General features: G+C 39.9%; 1 long non-coding RNA gene across 2 annotated transcripts; it reads right to left on the reverse strand.

Moving 5' to 3' along the window:
* Nucleotides 1-1,107: 1,107 nt before the first annotated feature.
* On the reverse strand, nt 1,108-3,398 carry LOC124875846. Of its 2 annotated transcripts, XR_007040151.1 has the most exons (4): nt 2,923-3,398; nt 2,677-2,819; nt 2,536-2,590; nt 1,108-1,679 (listed from the first exon to the last, which is right to left on the reverse strand). It is a non-coding gene; the product is annotated as an uncharacterized LOC124875846 (long non-coding RNA). The 2 variants fall into 2 exon arrangements; XR_007040150.1 differs by having other exon boundaries at nt 2,677-3,388.
* Between the last annotated feature and the right edge of the window lie 3,811 nt (nt 3,399-7,209).

Genomic DNA, 7,209 nt, shown 5'->3' on the forward strand with positions numbered 1-7,209 from the left:
AACCCTCGACATGTCCTCCTTGACCCCCACCCCCTCCCTTCTAGACAATGACCCACTGTGTTTTTTTCACACTTGCACCAGACACACAGGTATGAACCAATATTTTGAAAATGACGCACTTCCCTTGAATGGCTTCATTACGTTAACAATAAGAAAAGTTTTTTTGTGCATGCTCTCAGACCTGACTGTGTCCAGCCATCTCTCCCTCTTGCTGTTCCAGGTAAAACTGTGAAAAAAACAACTCTGCCTTGATGCTACCAACTTCAGCAGACACAACAAAACTTTTAAGCAAGGATCAGCATTTCTAAAGTGGGGAACTTATAAGCAGTCAATATCTTAACCCGCAAGAGAAAACTCTCTTGGCACCTTCCTTTAGTATAGATCCAGATTAGCTGGAGTGACTCACAGCACTATGTTGGCAACTATGCATCAAAGTGGTTTGCACTAACACTATTTAGTGAAACTTTTATCCATTGTCATTTTTACATTGAGTGATTATTTACAAAGTAGCCGACGATTGTTTTGACAGAAAATGGAGGAAGGTGGCACCAATAACGTTCCTACTGTATGTGAAACACCAAAACAAAACATGTAAACTGTTTCTGGTGAGGACCACTGTCCAATATTAGAGTAAAGGAGTGTAGAAATAAAGTATTAAAGTGGTTTAAATAAAACCTTTTTTACAGATTTTTACACTGCTTTAATACCAGACAGTTATTCTGAATGCAAAAGCTTTCCATGTTCGGGTTGTACAGACGAAGATCATTCCTTTGTACAACAGCCTTCTGCCTCCATTTCCAATGCTAATAATCATTGAGTTCTCTGTAAATAAATGCATAACAAAACACGGCAACATTTTGAAAGGTTCTTAAAATAGCTTTAGCTTAAACTACTTGAATAGTTTTGAGATTGAAGTTGTTTTAAAAAGAGTACAAGTTCACTCTTGTCTGTTATAAAATATAAAATACAAAATATTATACCATTCCTATGGTTCTGTGATTTAAATGAGAGTCAACAGAAAGTCCAGAGGGTGGCTGTATGGAGTACGGTAGCCGTCCCTTCCCCCACTTGTTTCTGCACACAGCTGGTCAGTTGGCTGGAAAAAAAAACCCAAAAAACTACTACACTTTTCTCTAGCTTACAAAAAGACAAATGTGGCTCTTGGAAAAGAGTTCTGGTGATGAAAAACACAAATATTTAGGGTGTGGAAAATAAAGTAGCATCACCCATCACTTTTATTATCGTAATATTACTCTAAAACTAAAGTTGACAAGCAGCATGTCTGTCAAGGAGCAACTGTCTGAATCTATAACTTGAATAATTACCCATCTAATATAAGTTCTCTAAACTATTTGGAACCTTTTACAAGACCTCACTTGAAAAATCCTGAAATATCCCTTTAAATGCCAACTTCCAGATTATCCAATTCCAATCAAGGTATTTACTGTGCAAATCTGTGTTGGTAAGAAGCATGTTTAAGGATGTCGTTATCTGTCATTTTTGCAGAAAATCCCATCAGTTGGCATTTCGTGGATGTTTAAATAAGTTCTATGGGCCATTTCAGCCATGCATGCTTAGTCTTGGCTCCGGCAAATGAAACAGCTGGGGGCAGTCAGTGGGTATAAATCACCCACTCTGTAAGCTCTCTTTGTACGAGTTCTTCAGCCTGCTGCCCAGGTCTAGTCAGAAAAAGAAGAAAATATTCAACTCAAGGTGATACGATGTTGCTTATATTGTGAGTCATATTTTTGTTTTTGCATGCAACATCCAGGGTGACACAATCAGAAATAGTCATGCACAATGAGGAAAACATCATGTCTTTACACATCTATTTCTTGTTTTTGCAGTAATCATAGTCTTGCAAATAAATACAAAAAGCTCAGTTCAAGTTGCAGAACAAAAAGTGCTTGAGAGGAACTGAAGCATTCAAATCAACCGGACAGTCTTTTGATTCCAAGAGAGCCAAATTATGTTAAGTTAATTGAGTCTGATAGAATGTGTTTGCTTTCAGGGTTGATAAAGGTGCTCAGCAGAACCCCCGAGTTTATACTTCATCAAAATACTTCCGAAATCTATCAAGAGCTTTCTTTTTGGGTTTTTTTTGCACTCTTATCCACTTGCTAATTGAGCTGGCTCTGATCATTTTTAGCTAACAGTTGGAGTATTTCCAGGAAATCATGCACAATAGCAGGACACATATTAAAGACATTTCATTTTTTGTCCTCTCACACAGGCTGATGGTAAACTGTGATGAACAGCTTCACAGTTCTGATCTGCAATTAATAAAAGGCTCTATTCAGAGTATCTGAAACCTTTCCAGCTCTACATGGTAAGTGTGTTATAGTTTAATTGTCCATCAAAAGACATAATGAATAGGTCTAGCCTGCGGTGAACTCATTTGGCACTTTAGTAATGAGGAGTGTTGATGGGGTATTTGAGCCTATTCTCCCCGAGCCAAATCTGGTGTTTAAGTCTGTGGAGTTATTCTCTGAGTTTAACTGCTGGCCCTCAATCTGAGAGTCAGACAATCCTTACCCAAACAGTTTTCAGGCATGATTGCTGCGACGACTTCTCCACTTGTGAAACTGTCCTGTGTTCACAAAGACATAAAGACAAAAAAAAAAAATAAATACATTTAGAAATATAAACAAAGATGTGCCTTCCTGAAATACAGACCACCAATCCTTTCCTTCACTGGGTCCTTGTTGTTTTTGCTCTTGGATGGAGTTTCCGGCTCCCCTGCCAGATTTTGTTATATCACCAAGGGCATGGATAAAAATGTGTTTTCATTTAAAAACTGGTCTCATCGTTTCTTCGTGCTAAGAGAAAGAGAGGAAAATATGTTTAAGTGAGCCCTGCATGTTTTGATGTTAATGTGATGAAGCATCTAGTCCAATCTGACTGAGCTTGAACTATTATTACTTGCAAAAAATGTTGTCTTCAGAAATGGGGACATAAAACTAAAAAGACTTGCAGTTGTAACCAGTGGTAGTTTTTGAAATGGTCCAGTTGCCCATGGCGGCATTAAGCAGGGAGACAAATGATCACCAGATAACAACATTTAATTTATCAGTCAGTTGTTACCTAAACTGTATTTGTATTGGTTTAATGCCTGTCAAAGGGGAGTTGGCATCCCCATTTGTTGATTAAGTGCTATCTGCTGAGAATAGAGAGTAGCTTACATGTTTAGTGCAGGATTGCACTGCATTTTGTCCCACTCCAGAATCTAATTTGCTCATTTTAATTTGTTATTTGGAAGGAGGGGCTCATAGCAACCCAGAACTTTTAAAGTTGATTTGCCTTCCACTTCAGTAATCTGAACTTATTTTTTTTTGCTTCATCACATAAAATTTCACCAATTATACATTGAAAGATTTCATAGTTGATTTAGTTTTTATAGCACATTTAAAAACAAGGTTGATTAAAGAGCTTTAGTGTAAATAAAAAGAAGCTGCAATGTAGATACAACAAAATCAACATACAAAAACAAGGAAATGCAGCAAAATATAAATAACAACTGGCTTAAAAAGTAGACATTGAACATGAATCAAAGGTCAATGTAAAAAAGTGAGTTCTCTGGCAGGTTTTATTTTTATTTTTTTTAACTGTCCTGTCCGGTAGAGTAGCGCTCAGAATTGTTGTCTGAGTGCCATGAAGAAGCCCAACAGATTTACTTTCACAGGTGGAGCATTACAGCTAACGCTTTAAAGCTCTGCTTGATATTTATAAAATAAACTTTATTAGAAACTGCTTTGGGATTATTTCAATTGCTACGGACACGGAAACAGAAATGAAAAGGAAAAAATAAGCAGCACGAAAGAGAGAGAGGTGGGGCAAAAAGGAAAAGGGGAGAGAAGGAGAAAAGAATAGAGGAGAGAAAGAAGGATGAAGAGAATACAAGATAACACCCTGCTTGCTTCTACACCTACAGAAACATTCATATTGACAACTTTTTACCAAAAAGTGCACGGTACTTATGCAAGATGTATTTAGTGGTAAATACTGCTCAATATAGAACATCTGTTAACACCTGAATCTAAACACCTGTGGGTCTGAGTGTGAGCACCCTTGTGCATACAAGGTTTCTCCATAAAAATATGCAATAGCGAGTGTGAGGAGCCACAGACCTGCCCCCCTGAACCTGGTACAGATATGGAGATCCCAGCCATAGACATCCAAAGGCCCCCCAGAGCACAGGTACCCCAGGAGAACCATCGCCGGGACTACCGCGATCCCCCCAGAGAAGAGCAGGGGAGAGTCCCAGGGAAACCAGCCAGCGGCCACAGTGCAGAAGCCCCAGGGAGCTGCAGTGACGAGCCCACAGGCCCTGCTGGCAGCTGTCTACGCCCGAGCAGATCCAGCCATGGACCGAGAGACCGGAGACCCCGGGACATATCACTCCCCAAGCAGAGGCCTGAATTAGCCAAGGGGTCCAGGCCCCAGCAAGCAGCCACCGGGAATGAGCCAGCACACACCAAAAGCACCCAGCCCCAGACACCAAGAACCACAAGTACACCAGGAGGCAGAGACACCAACCACCAGCAGGTAGTGTGGCGGGGAGGAAATAGGCCCCACATTTGATGGGGGGCCTAAACTGATCCAGGTTGGGTCTTGGAGCAATCCAAGACTCAACCTGACACAAAAAACAGGCACACAGTCACAATCACACATTCCAGCCCTCATGCGTACACATTAAAACACTCACACCCAAGCACCCAACGTGAAGACAAACAATGGACGTCATACACTCACTCACACTCCCCATACATACTTTATACTCCCAGGTCCAGGTGCTGATACCCCATAGGGGCAACCAGCCCCAGGACCCGGGAGGTGGTCCCCTTCCCTCCAGGTGTGGAGACTGGCAGACCGCCCCAGCACCTGCACCTGGGCTGGGCTAGCCTGGGCTGGTGCCTGAAACAGAGCGACCCGGGCCCAGACCCAGACCCTCCGCTCCGACCTCAGTCCCTAACGACCCCCATCCTCATCCGGAGTGGGGGCCATGTACAAAAGAGGGGTCTACATGGTCCAAACTAGCCCACCAACCAGAGCCGCCACAGAATGAAACAGTCCGAACCTCCCAATGAATTCTGATCCTAAACCCATGAGCCCCCTACACTCAATGAACCCAACATGAATCTACCCACAGGGCCACCCCCAACCAGGACACAGATATCGAACACATGCCCCCAAACCCAGGTTTCAAATGACTGTATTAAATTAGTTATAAAAGCACCGTCCCCTGTGTGCTTCAGTTTTGACTTTGGCTCAATTAGGACCATCTTGCGGGATTATCTCTGTGCTCTTTTGGGGTTATAAACCACAGGTCTTTGTGCAAGACCATTTAAAACTTTAAATATCAATAAAAATTTTATAATCAAGGCAATAGCAAACAGGTAGCCATTGTAAATACCCTAAAACTGAAACAATGTGATCATGCCTTCTACAACCTGTTAACAGACCTGATGTGGCATTTTTAACTAACCTGTTCAATATTTAAAAACTGAAGTGGTCCAGTCTATAAGGTAAGAATACATTAAGTAATTCAGACTGAAGAAACGATGTAGTTTTGCAATTTGATGAAACAAATATAAATTGGTCTTGACAAATGATTTAACTTGCGAGAAACGATTAAAAAAACATCTAAAAACATATCAAGTTTTCTAAAAATGATTAATGAATCGGTGAGCTCATCCAAAGGGGTCTGATTGAAATGTTATGGTTATAAGATTAAAATGTTCAAGGGGTAGATATACTATCACAAGGCACTGTATGTGATATGAATGCAATCAGAAATATTTTAGTCTATACATTTTGAGGTGAGGGGTTTGAATGCAACATGGGCCTTTTATAAAGCTGCAGTGTGGGTATTGTAAGACCCAGTGTTTCAGAAGCTCCATAAAGTCTTTGGTCTTTGTTCTGCTTTCATTTTAGATTAAGTTTACTGCTACTTTTCACCTACAATAAATCTATATATTTTTTTTCTTTTTAGATGTTTATTACAGTGAATGTATGAAATGGCCAATGGGAACATTTATTGCAAAAAACTCTCAAGGTACCAATCATACAAGTAACATAGTGAAACAACGTGCACATTCTCATTTATTACATTAGGGGGACATTATGAGTTATAGACCGAAATTCCAGAGTAGATTTATAGAGAGTTTACAGCATAATGCAGATACACTATGCCTGTGGTAATCATGTATCTTAGGTAGTTTACTTTCATTGTTCGAGAAATCCCCAAAATACACAACTAAGAGCATAGATTTAGCGTCAGGCCTGCAATACCTGAAATTTCATCCCATACTTCTTTATAAAATGTGGATTTCCGGACATTCCCATGAACTATGCGTCAGTGTGTTATTGGTCCCACATTTAACACATATATCTGGGCTATTAGGATCAAATTTGTTCAGCAGAAAATTTGTTTCTTATGCACTCCTCTTCTACTTTTAAAGGGCCAAGTCTTCTAGCTGAAAGTGCATACTGTATGTGTTGCACTTCAAACAGTAATATATAATATATGGAATTGTGTCTGGCCAGTAAACATGGACCACTTCTATTCTGTGTATAGAATAGAATAGAATAGAATAGAATAGAATAGAATAGAATGGTCTGATATTAATTGGTAAATTAGGCTGCTGGCACACTGTTGCCTCTCTTGCCATTTTTGCTGGCATTTTGAAAAACACCTTAAAAAGTTACTTGACTGTTTTGTATAACTGAGATGAGGTGTGTGTTTGAAAAATAAAACCACTTGTACCAATGTTCACTGGCCAGAACCATGAAGCTCACACTTGTGTCCAACAACCTCTAGCAAAAGAGCAGGCATCAAAGAACTCCAGCATGAAAACACAGCTTTCATGTGACCATCAAAGCATAACACTTTTCATCATTAACACATTAGAATTTCTTTGAAAACGTTTGTTTGTCCTGCAGAATATGTTATGAAGTGGACTCCCAGGGTGGGGAACAAATCTTGTTAGTGAACATTTTCTCAGAGGGCTTTTACTTGAGCAGCCTTAGAACAAATGTTGAAGGAAATGTGTTCTAAAAACATACCAACATATAAATGTTATGAATATCAAAGACTCTAGATAAATATCAGGTGACTACGTTGCAATAAATGTTTGTTGCCCATTGTATGCTATTCTAAGTTGACTATTTTTGAGTAATGCTCTATGAACCTCCAGTTTGGGTTTTCAC

Source organism: Girardinichthys multiradiatus, chromosome 11 (genome assembly GCF_021462225.1).
Source record: "Girardinichthys multiradiatus isolate DD_20200921_A chromosome 11, DD_fGirMul_XY1, whole genome shotgun sequence".
Taxonomy (NCBI): domain Eukaryota; kingdom Metazoa; phylum Chordata; class Actinopteri; order Cyprinodontiformes; family Goodeidae; genus Girardinichthys; species Girardinichthys multiradiatus.